Raw genomic sequence first — 13,416 nt, forward strand, 5'->3', positions numbered from 1 at the left:
TTCTGGTAAGTTGGAGAAGTTGTCAAATCATATTATTACCGTAAATCTTGTCAGTTTATGGTAATGTTTTGAACTACCAATGTGCTATGATTGTGCTGTGTTTCACCAGTCAGTAAAATGACATTTCTGTATCTGTACACGAGCTCTGTTTTCTTGTATTCTTCTATTTATTGGTGCTAAAATTAGGGTGCGCGTTATAAACGGGTACAATAATTTCCTCTAGATTTTACAAGTAAATTTGGGGTGCGCATTATACACGGGTGTGTCTTATTTTCGGGAAATTACGGTACTTCATATGCTGGTAGCAGTACTGCTGACCAATTTATTAAGTTTGTGTTCGGGCCAGACGTTATTGATTTCATGACAGAGGCTGGGGGCCAGATGAAATTTGACCAGGGGCTGCATTTGGCCCCCGGGCCGGACTTTGGACATGTCTGCTGTAATATAATGTTGGAATATCTCAGCCAGCCCCCAACTACGCAGTCGTCTGGAGGGGCCCGCAACAAATTTTCCATTAGAACCGCCCCCCCAACATGGACACACACGTACACACATCGAACGATCGTCTTGTGGAGGGGCCCACCAAAGTTGGGAGGGGCCTGCGAATAAGTGTCCACTAGCAACCCTTAGATGGTCCAGTAGGGGGACCCCTAGTGGTTGGCTGCTGTTGCTGGAGTGTTTGCACACCTAAAGCAGCCCAGCGTCAGTCTATGCAAACAGTAACGTTAGCTGATGATGCTGCGGGCGGCACACTTCAGCAATGGCGGACTGGGTACTGCCGGTCGTTTTGCTTAGATTAGTCCAGTGTTTTTCAACCGGTGTGCCGAGAGAGATCGTCAGGTGTGCTGCGAGAAATTATCCAATATCGTATTTTTATTTTAGTTTTTTACGTCGTTGGGCGGAGTTGCAGTAGGAAGGAAGGAGGATGTAGAAAGTTGCGAGCGTGTGCAGATGAGCAAGGTATTGGTTTTGTTGTGTTCAACAACTGCTCGCATTTCTAGCCATCAGCTACCTTGCTGTCCGTGACAATGTGGACCCTAGCAGATTTACTGTACATCATTTGATTAGACTGGTCAAGAGTCAATATTCACGAAAGTGTCCTTTCCATTTTATCTATATGTGACGACAGTCAATCCTCCCCCTGTGTTTTATTCCAACACAGTGTCAAGGGCAGCAAGGTGGCTGACGGCAAAAAAATGAGCAGTTCTGGAACACGACACGAGCAGCTATCCTACACGTCATCCCCAAACGAAACACCGGTCGCTTCAAAACAAGTCGATAGACTATTTTGTTCACCTTTGTGAAAACACAGAGAAACAGACAACTTTTTTGATAAAAGCTACAAAGGTAAATGAGAAAGCCCTCAAAGCCAGTTACCTTGTTGCTGAACTTTTTGCTAAATCCAAAGTCCCACACTGTGGCAGAGACCTTAATACTACCTGCCTACAAAGCTATTGTCAGCCAGCTGCTCGACCCTGATGCGATTAAAGACATTGCTAAAGTCCCCCTGTCTGATAATTCTGAGCTTTTCAAGCCAAACTGCTGTAAAAAAAAAAAAAAAAAAATTAAAACCGAGATTGAGAGCTGTTGATAAAGATTCCTGCCAGAATATCAGCTTTGGGTTCAACTAAATAGGCTCAAGTTTCACACTGAATAAGTATAAATATTGAAAAAACTATTATATAAATAAATACTGTACAGAAAATAATTTTGGTTTGTGGTGTCGCAAATTTTTTCCAATGTAAAAACGTGCCGTGACTCAGAAAAGGTTGAAAAACACTGGATTAGTCAATACTCATCATACCCGGGGCCCTGTTCATACTGTTGCCACTGGCGCTAGAAACACGTTGTCATACGACAAAATGCAGCCATTCTGGACGCCGCATAATAGCGACGGTCCATGTTTGTGGATCACTAGGTGGGGACAATATATCCTTCAAACTTGATTTGAGATGACTAATTTATCAACACATTTGCAATAAACAGGAGGGGATAATGGGATTTGTGGGTTTTGTTTGTCTGGGTGGGGTGAAGGAACACAACTGTTTGTCCTGATTCACAAACAATGTATATCACATGCTAAAATTAAACCGTTAATAATGTTGTTAATGCAAATCCCTTTGAGGCACTTCCCAACCCCTGTAGTTTGGACATCAAGACAACGTGCGCGCTTTCGTGGCCTCCAGAGCTGACCCAGAGAGCCAAACTAAAATACTGGTTTTTGGGCGAAACTAAATTTGGGGTTTCAATGGCCAAAACGGGGCAATTTGAGACGGCGTGACTAGCTTCAGACTGCTTGGCACGACCTATTATAGTTGTTTTCAAGCATGTACCTCCTTGCACTTTGCGTAGCCTAATGGTCGCCCGAAATGCGCTATAGGTCGGGCTGAACTCATGTAGTATGAGGCTGGCATAAGAGGATCAATTTAATCTAAATGGACTTAAAGAGGGCAACTACTGAATAAATGTAAGCATGTTTAGGGCTGTCCAATATCATCGGTAGCTGATAATATAGGCCGATAAAATCATTTTAAAACAATATCAGATAATTTTGACATCAGTTTTTCATTATCGGTATAAGTTTTCACTTATACCGATAAGGCCTACTGCCTTTGTAGAAGGACTGGTCAAAGTTTAGCACAGCAGTTATGCTTATTGCCCATTAGATGTCTCCAAACTGAGGGGCCATTTACATGGGGACGCGCCGGGAATACGACGCATTTCATGTTTGCATTTACATGGGTCCATCTCTATTTGAACGATGTCACAATTTCGTGTGAAAACGAAGTAGTATTCATGCCAGGCCCTAGGGGGCAGTGCAGTTTTATCAGGCAACAGCCAATCATGGACTTCCTTGACAACATACCCGCCCACTCGAAGCAATGGCGTCAACAGGGTTTTTTCTTTTGCTCCAAAAGGCACAAAAATGCAAATATTGAATAAATTTAAATTAAAAACATTATAAATAAAGTTATTTACAGCCGACCTTCCGCCATGTTTGCAGTTTTGAATGTTTTATAGCAGTGACTACGCATGCCCAAAGTAACGTGTGCAAGTGCTGACATCATCGGATCGAGAACGTTCCATATATATGGCAAGGAAAGACGCAATATTTCAACTTAAAGTTTCCTACTTGGGGACCTCCTGGCTTCAATCATGCCTACTGTAGGTCGCTACAAAGAAGGAATTTTGCTAATTCAGTGGCCCTGGCTTTTCTCGTGGTGTAATTTCAGTGATCTGTTCCAGTGTCTGTTCTGGCTTTAGAACTGTTTCAAAATTCATGTTTTTTCCCTCCATACATGATTACTGAATAACAGAAGAGAGCTTTCGGGAGATTTGTCAACATTATCTCATTATTTACTTCTGCCACAGAATGAATGCCGGATGGAAAACAATCTGCTGTACTGATGAACTAACATGGGGGCAAATAGACGAAAATACAATTTACTAGAAAAGGAGAAGCCTGCATGGCTCTTACGTACTGTGTGATTATTTATAAACAATAATCATTATCAATATGGTTATTGAGACAGACTACTGGAATCCTCAGGTTCTGTAGACCCACACAGACAGCCGTTTGTGCAGAAATTCCTCAACAATGCCGGTCCCAGGCAACAAGAGAAGCGAGTCACATAATTCAGTTGGGCTTAAGTTGGTGTACCAAGTTACATGTAATAACATAAGAAGACACATCATGCGGTAAAAACTAGTTTAGGGCTGTGACAATATATCAAAATGGTGATATATCACGATACTTTGTATCCCAAGAGGTAATTGATATGCTCCCACTAAGAATGGATATATCGTTTTAAAAATGTGTCACCATATAAAAGAAAAAAAAAAATCACCGCCATTGTCAAACATGATTTTGCTACACGTAAAAATGGACCAAGTCGACGAAAGATATCAACGAAGAGCAAGTACGACAACTTCTACAATGTCTTGTCAAGACATTATGAAGTTTACCAAATGGCAAGCAATTCGTGGGAGGAGATTGCTGAAAATATGGGGCTGGAGGTCAGCCAGCGATTGAATGAAAATAATCATACATCATCACTGATTGAGGGTGCCTCGGTGCTTTTATGATAACGTATTTCTCATCAAGGCTTCCAACGCAGTTTGGGAAGTTCCTTAGCCGCCAGAAATATGCTATGGCTACCCACTGGCTGGTTGTAGGACACAGCAAACAAATCGGGCTGGAGGGCTTTGCAGACTTCACACAAAACGCTGGACGCAGTGCTCGTCATCAGTTTGAAGCTAACTGGCACAGCTTGCTGGTTTCCACCCAAGGCTAGAACTCTGTACGACATCAAAAGTCGGCCAGAGCGCCTCGAAACCGTCTTCTGCGTCGCCTGGGCCACAACATTTGTATTATCAACATTTATTCAATGTTCATGAGCTGAAGTTACACAGTAAAGCGTTCCATCTTGCATTGTTTATTTATTTTTTCTCCATTAAACAAGAGGAAGTCAACAAGCGTGCCCCAAAACCATACAAACACAACGCAAAACCCCTCTAGTGGCTTGGCGGTGAATTACAGAGAAACGCGTTCCCTCACCGCAGAACTATCGAATGCTCATTGACGTCGTAGTCCCTTCGCCGTCACCGCAACGTAGGCTTAATGCACACAATGCAAACAATGATCCAAATAAGGGACGACTAACTTGACTTCCTTGTAGAGGCTGGCCCTCACAGCTGTAGTTTTGACAGTTAGCAAGTTGAATGTTATGCTAACTCTGATGCAGGTCGGACTTTCAGTAGCAAAATTAGTGGTGTTTCCCCCACCTTCACAACATTGACGTCTTTTTACATAACTTACAGTGGCTGCTGCTGGCCGGGAAAAAAAAAACAACTTCTAATATCCCTGCCCTTTGAAGGGGGCAAAGGAGGCGGCATGTTGTTGACATGAAACTGCCAAATGTTCATTTGAGGGGGGGGAAATGAACCGGCACATTCAGTAAGTGAAAAGGGATAACTAAGTCCGAAGATAATGAAAATAATTCATTTAATAATGTAGGGTCTCTTCTATCCTTAAAACATATGGGAAGACAATCTAAATTACCTATATATCTGAACTCCGTATATAATGAAATAAGGTTGCTTAAAAGTTGGTGAGGACAATCTGAGCATCCTGAAAAGTTGCTAGTGTTATGTCCCTACCGTCCTTATGCAAACCTACGTCCTTGGTTTTAGGACATTCCTAGGTCACTTCCTGTTCAGTAACCCAAAATCAACAGGAAGTGACCAGTAAATGCCCCAAAATCAATAGAAAGTGACAGATATACCCCAAAATCAACAGGAAGTGACTGCAAATAGACAGGAAGTGACCTGAAATGTTGCAAGATCAACTGATTGGCTGCCATTGATGACCATAGACATCTAGTGAATAAATGAATGTTCTTTCGCTGCCATCCTCCCAGTTTAAACGGATTAGATGTCCACTAGTGATAAACTAATCAGCAAAAGGATGAAAATACTTGCTTTTCTGTTTACCCGTTGTACTGTAGAATACCGTAAAATGATTTTCATACCTGAATTGTTGTATCGGCACATCGAGAGTTAATTGTTATCAGGTACCAAGAGGTTCCCACCTAGAGGTGAATACGGGTCATGTAAAGTGGCATCTAGCTTGGAGAGACTTTATCAGCATACTAAACATGTTGATCACAATTCTTTTCAATGCAGCTCATTTGGAGCTGCCAACCTCCATTGCTCAGCTGTTCCAAATGCCATGCATGGGAGGGGGGTTGAGTTGGGTGCTGAAAGGGGGCTTCAAGTATCAACAAGAGTTGTCACAAAACAAATAACTGAAAACTATGAGTAGTCTTACAGACTTCAAAATAACTGCATAAATGTATAGATATGACTAACAAATACAGTCATGTGAAAAAAATAGGACACCCTATGGCCTGCGTGTTTTCTAACTGCTAATTTTAACAATCTTGAGAGATTCAAGTAATAGAACTAAATTAAAACTGAAAAAAATTTTGGGGGGATAACTTTCTGTAAAATGTACATTTTAAACAAATGCAATTTCTATTGAGGAATCACACATAGGGTATCACATCAGGTGCGCGTGATTAGAACATCATTACCCAGTGTTTTGAAGGAGACTTGCCTTATTTAAACTTAACATTTAGTTTGGTGTGCCACTGCCTGTTGAAGTGAGGGAAAACACCATGGTGGGATTAAAAGACCTGTCTGAGGCCTTTAGAAAGAAGATTGTAGATGCCTATGAGTCTGGTAAGGGATTTCAAAAGATCTCAAAAGAATATAAAATCAGCCATTCCACTGTCCGAAAAATTGTCTTCAAGTGGAGGACATTCAAAACAACTGCCAACATGAATAACATGAATGAGATCGGACAAGTATGGAGGGGCGAGATTATGGATGGCCTTGAATGTGAGGAGAATTTTCAACTGAATTCGAAAGTGGACCGGGAGCCAGTGAAGCTGTTGGAGGACTGGAGTGATGTGGTGGATGGATGGGGTACGGGTTATGATGCGGGCAGCTGAATTCTGGACCAGTTGTAGTTTATGGAGAGTTTTATGAGGGAGGCCGAAGAGGAGAGAGTTGCAGTAGTCCAGGCGGGAAGTGACAAGGCTGTGGACCAGAATTGCAGCAGAATGTTGGGTGAGGGAAGGGCGGAGGCGATTAATGGTGCGGAGGTGAAAGTGGGCAATCCGGGTGATGTTACTGATGTGCGATCGAAAGGAAAGTGTGTTGTCGAGGATTACTCCTAGGCTCTTGACTTGGGGGGAGGGTAAAACAGTGGAGTTGTTAATGGTAAGGCAAATGTTATGGTTTTTTGAGATGGTGAATTTAGAGCCAACGAGGAGGACCTCAGTTTTATTACTGTTAAGTTTTGGGAAGTTGTGGGTAAACCAGATTTTTATTTCAGTGATACAGTCAGTCAGAGATGAGGGCGGGAGAGAGGAGGAGGGTTCAGAAGTGAGGTAAAGTTGGGTGTCGTCGGCATAGCAGTGAAAGTGGATGTTGAATTTACAAAAAAATAGCTGCTCGGTAGAAGGCAATCATTAGTCCCTTGCCCGTGCTGTTCCTCCAATTTAGAAGTAGGGTTGTCAAACGATTACAATTTTTATTCGAGTTAATCAGAGCTTAAAAATTCATTAATCGTAATTAATTGCAATTCAAATGTCTAAAATACGCCATAAAAGCCGAAAAGTGTCATTGAATGTAATTGACTTTCAAGTACATATATATATATATATATATATATATATATATATATATATATATATATATATATATATATATATATATATATACATATATACATATATATATATATATCAGAGGTCGCGCTAGACTTTTTCGTTGTCTGTCATTTTGATTGACAGTGTCATAAAAATCCGGTCATAATCTATTTTTACCCGTCACTTACATTTTTTAAATGATAATAATGACATATTCAATAGTATTTAGTTTTCATTCATTTTTAATTAATATTCTGTCCGAACAAGCTTAACAAGAGGCAAACAGACAGTGGAGTGCACCAATCAGCGACGGGCAGACGTGCCGTTAGCAAAGCGACGAGGGCAGGACGAGGGACTTGCGCGGGTAAGTAAACATACGAGGAGAACGGAGTTTATTCAACATGGCTAGCGCGAGACAGACTGTTGTCAATGACTCGTGTCGATGTGTTTTAGCTCATTTAAAACTGAATTTACCGCGGATTGGAACATATTCTCGGCTCTCCGTGTTGTTACAGAGACGACTTCACGCATCACGCAAATAAACAAATCTGATTTGTCGATTGATTTTGTACCTACTCGAGAGGCTGTGTCCCAGACTTTTCTCTCAGTGTTTGAAAAATACAGAGAGAACAGTCTGGCCGTGCCAGGCAAACACTCAGTTGCCTTGACATTTTTCTGAGTAAGGCCAACAACGTCATGCATCAAGAGAGACAATAGCTAATTAATATGCTCACTCGCCACCCTGTGGTCTGGGGTGTGAATTGCAACCTGTCAAAATGACAGCTGGACTTCAGTTTTTTCCGTCACCGTTTCAAAAAACCGGTCAACGACGGAAAATATTCGGTTAACGCGACCCCTGATATATATATATATATAAGTTGTAAAGCAATAAAACTGAAACAATATTAATGAAATTAACAATAAAACATTTTTATAATGGGTTAAAATTATTTTTGGAAAACCTTAGACAGTCATTTACTTTGCATATAATTAAATTTAAAGAAAAAAATATATATGAGAAAAAAATATTTTTAAAAATGTTTTTGAATGATTTAGACACAAATGTCCTAATCATAATATGGCCCAAACACAAAAAGGATTGATTCAATAAAAGAAAACTTTTTTAATGAAAAATTAAATTCCTAAATTCAAATGCAAATTTTTCAATCTCAAATGTTTTTTTTCCATTCAAAAACTTTTTTCTGTTATTGAAATTTTTCCTTTTTTGATTGAGGTGATTTTTCTTTTTGAAAATCTATGTGTTTTTGAAGGAACTTATTTTTTGATTGAATGATAGAGAAAAATGTCCTAGCCAAAATGTGACCCAAACACACATCAACATTACTTCAATCAAAAAAACTTTATTTCTATCCCAAAAAAAAAAAAAAAAAAATGGCTTTCACATGCATTTTTTTGCGTTTTCTGAGTTTGAAATTTATTTTTGCCTTCAAAAACATTTTTTTTTTTATTTTAATTGAAGCGACTTTTTTGGGTTGATAAGCTATATTTTAATTGAAGCAACTTTTTGGGGATTGAATAATAACGACACAAATCTACCTCCATATGGCTCCACCCAGGGGATACCATTTTTGACTAGGGTAACTATATTGGCACGACACCGGCGGGCGTACCAAATTCAATGGATGACGATCTTGCCGAAAAGTATTGCCTAAGCAGCCTGATTTAGAATTCCCCTCAAGAATTAGGGGGGGAACGCTCGTTGTCAACTTATTATTATAAATATTCTTGTAAGTTAATTTTATTGCTGACTCTGCGTTTTGGGGTCATCAACACGTTGTGCCCCCCTTGCCCCAAAAGTCAAATCCGCCTGTTGTCTGCTTGCAATGGCTTGTGGCGTCTGTATTGATGTTCCCTCTAACACGAGGCTCTGAACTGAATTTTCGGATTGATTTGAATAGCGTTTGTGTTGTATTTGGTGGCGTTTGCTTTTATTGCTCTGCAATGGAAACAACTAGGAAGAGATTTTGAAATGGTACTGCTGAACAAGTTAATTTGTTACAAAAGCAACTTGTTCATATAGTAAGAAAGAATATACAACGCGCACACACCCACAAATCAAAATTTTAATTTGCTGCTCCTTGTTAGTGCCATCTGGCCTATAACAAAAACATGAGGCATTACTGGGACAAACGTGAGAATGAAGCCTGGAGAGCTGCAGAACCTTAAATGCATACACCCATCTGTACATCGAATATTAAGAGAAATATCCATACATGAATAAACTAACACCATCATCTGTTTCATGCTGGCCTGAGGCGCATCTGTCATTCTTCATGTTTTAAAGCAATACTAGGTAACTTTTCAACCTTTATCAAATATTTCCATAACATTTGTTCCATAACATATGTCGACCAACAACTAGTTGATTGACACCAGTTTTATATCTATCTCTATTTTTTTTAGGTAACTTTGAGGAGGCTGGCAGGAACCCTGCCACACAAAAAAAAAACTATCAATGTGTCTACTATTTTACGGCATACGTCACTTCCCCTGTTCCCCATTTGTTATAAAGACTGAAGTCGATGCGAACGTTTTCACGCGAATTCTGCAAAGATAGAGACCCCTCTTACAACCCTGAAGGCCGGTTGATAGGGTCGCGCGTGGCCCAGGGGACCACCCTTGATCCCGGGGGGTGATGGGCGGCACTGGCTCACACACCGCTGCCCGCCCTCCCTCCCCGGGCTGGCTGGGTGGGGGCAGTGGTCCTGGGTGGCGCCCGCGCGGCATCTCTGCACGTCTGCATGCTGTCGCATGTTCGGTAGGGCTGACGGCTGGATGGGATTGGGCGCGCTCGGGTGGGGGGCCCGGGTGCCGGTATTGGCAACGGGGCGGCATGGGATCTGTTGCCGATGGGTTTACACTCACAAGGGATTCACACGATTACTGCTTTCAAGATCACAGAGCTGATTTGTGTTCACTCCACCCCCCCACCCAATCACTTATCTTATCGACTCCCCCACCCCCTTCCCCTTCTTTCCCTGGTCAGCAGGCCCTCCAAATGGTGTCTAGCTGACGGTATTCATAGTTAGTGTAGGCGTTCAATGTATTTCTTGTTGTTGTTTGTGTTTCTTTTCTTTTCTTCTGTTGCACCATAACCCCTTCCTGTTCGCTGCTTTGTCATAATAACGAGGTATGTTGAATGATAACAGAGAGAGTATGTCATACTCTAATTGTGAAACATTAAAACTGTTCAGACCAACTGGACACTTAGACTTCCATTCTCCGTGTCAAACAGCTGAACAGGACAAGTTTAAAGAAAAAAATTTTCAAACTAGGACCTGGAACGAATTAACTTATCCAGAGGTACCACTGTATCTAATATAAACTATATCGCAATATTTTTTTTTATTATTATTATTACTTTTTTTTTTTTTTAATCAAACTGAAATTTTCCATCCAGGCGGAAGAGGCACACTTTAAATTTAATAAACCTATAGACCCTACTCACCAACGTCACAGAATGACATGTCACTCTATCCGGCCGCCATACTGTCCGTCATTGTTTATCCGTGTTCTCAATGGTTTCGATTTGTCGTGCAATTTATAGTGCAATTCATGGAAGCCCCGGTGCTTTCAGACGCTGTAAACTCATTGGATGAGTTGCATAAAAGGCGTTATGTGGAAAAGCTTCAGTCTATCCATTCGCCAGATCCATATTGGATGCCTAAATCGATATTTTTCGACCCGCTGTCTTCGCCCTCTCTGCCTGACATCTGCTACCCTGATATCTACAACTATCTTGTCCACACAAAATCAGCCTATTCTCACGAAAGTTTGAAAAACTTTAAGAGCAGCACTCTAAGCAACATTACCTCCCTTTACTTCCAATTTTCTAAAATGGCGACAATCAATTAAAAAAAAAAAAAAGTTGACTGTGATGGCCGACACTTCAAGGATAGGTGGATATTGGACTATTTCTTCAATAAAACACGCAACAACTGTGTCTGCCTCATTTGCAAAGAGACAGTCGCTGTTTTCAAAGAGTTCGATGTGACGCGATAATGATATTACCAAACAAGACACGCTGACATGTACGACAACATTACAGGGAAGATATGCAGCGAGAAATTATAGCAACTTGAAGCTAGTTTAATTTCACAGCAGCAGTATTTCGCAAGAGCCCGAGTGTCGAAAGAGAACGCCACGAAGACGAGACTGTTGAAATTATGAATTAAAAATAATAATAAAGCAAATGTGACACAAAGAAGGGCTTGCTAAAATTTGTTTAAATATATTGTTCTATGTAAATCAGCCAAGGTAGCCCCCTGCATTTTTACCACACCAAATATGGCCCCCTTTGCAAAAGGTTTGGACACACCTGTTTAACTGATGATCTGTAGACGAGGCCAGCTTCTTTCACTTGGTACCAGCTAAATATTATTCAAAATGTAATGATGGTGGAAGAAATAAGTATCTTGAATTTGAAACTGTATGTTGTCGGCGATTAGCCTCGCAATGATCTTAATTGTGGTTGTCAGCCCAAAACCCTCTGAATATATATATATATATATATATATATATATATATATATATATATATATATATATATATATATATATATATATATATATATATATATATATATATATATATATGCATCTTAGCAGATATAAAATGACTACTACATAATCTGTGGTAATCGTTTGGAGCCCAGTTTTCTCGTCGAATTGCAGCAGTCCATCTCACTCTCCTCTCCGGGTCTCTCGGAATACGGTAGAACTTCAAGTCTCTCCGTCTATCTTCTCTGTTATTGCTACCGACCGCCACACACGCCTTCACCATTTTGATTATTAATGTTAACGAGCAGAAAAACACGCCATAATAGGAGGAATTTACGTAGCGGTAATGCGTCAACACGACGAATTGACGGACAATATGGCACGGAGGCGTGGTTGTGACGTCATGTGAGTAGGGTCTATATAGGCACCTTTGAGTGAACTTCGAGTAAAATTCAAGTATCTCCAGGCCGAGTGTCCTCTTTTTTGGAAATCAAAATATGATCACCCTAGACATTTGCACTTGTACTTTTCTCCATTGTAACATTGCAGCATTTCAACATTATTTTTAAATGGCTGTTCAGTGCTATGGTAAACAAAAATTCCACCGGGTAAAAAATGAGAGAGCCACTCTATAAATGGTGTACATAGAACAGTGGTAAGTTGTCATCACTCACTGGCTCTGTGAAGCTTTGTATTGGAGCAAAAACAGAAGGGCATTACTCTTTATGATTCTATTTATAAACGTCGAGCTCAGAAACAGATCTGTTACCATTGAGATGACAGGCTCAACTTCAGTGACAATTTCATGACCAAAGTGCATGCAGTACACTAATGAATTCATTCGTGTTATTTTTTATTTATTTATATATTTGTCAACAGAATGGGAGGGGGGGGCAGTGCATGGAGAAAATACGGTTTTCGCCTTTCTTGAATGCCTTACAAATATGTTTGGTTACCTGAATGATGAAAACTGAGACTATGAAAGCAGTTTCATGCCAACACATGGCAGCATCAAATATACAATCATTCATCTCTTAACAGCAAATCCACACTATTTTAATCGTATAAACCGTATGACAAAACAATTAGTGTGATATTTCCCTGAGAACAACTTTGCATGAACCCGATTGTCACACATTAGCAGCTTTTTTTGTTATGTACAGCTATGGTTTGCCGTAAATAGCACACCATGTTATTCCATAGTTCAATAAATTCACTCTGTCAACACCCTATTCGTGCCAGTGAAGAGTCTGGCAATGAGAGGTGTTTATGTGGTGCTGTGGCAGGAGGCTGTTCAACAAAAAATCAGCAGCATTTTTCACATACCCCTAGTCATAATTCTCTTAAAAAATACACAATGTCCTCATTTTCACACCCTCGTCTGCTGTCCTCAATCCTATACATTCACCACACGTCCTTTCTCACATTCCGGGCTATATTACTGAACATATTATGCTCATGAACAGGAATCTATTGAAGCTAATTGGATATTGTGACGAGATAAAGCTTCTACCTGTGGTGTTGTGAAGAGTTTCTCTGATCAGTTGATTCTGCGATCTCGCGGAGTGTAGGTTGCTGAGGATTGGCAAGAGTGTATCTGAGGGTTTATGGGTCTGCCTGTGCAGAGGACGCACTACAGAAGAGAGAGAGAGAGAGTCGCTGTCATCCCCCCCTCTTTT

The 13,416-nt window shown here is 40.5% G+C and overlaps 1 protein-coding gene across 2 annotated transcripts in view; it reads right to left on the minus strand.

Annotated features, from left to right (window-relative positions):
- Window positions 1–13,416, minus strand: part of ndrg4 (NDRG family member 4) — a 116,442-nt gene extending 103,026 nt beyond the window's left edge. For both annotated transcript variants that reach the window (XM_057835792.1, XM_057835791.1), the window contains exon 1: window positions 13,251–13,416. The gene's annotated coding sequence lies outside the window, so the exon portion shown is untranslated. The remainder of the gene's footprint in view (window positions 1–13,250) is intronic.

Source organism: Corythoichthys intestinalis, chromosome 5, assembly GCF_030265065.1.
Source record: "Corythoichthys intestinalis isolate RoL2023-P3 chromosome 5, ASM3026506v1, whole genome shotgun sequence".
Classification (NCBI taxonomy): Eukaryota; Metazoa; Chordata; class Actinopteri; order Syngnathiformes; family Syngnathidae; genus Corythoichthys; species Corythoichthys intestinalis.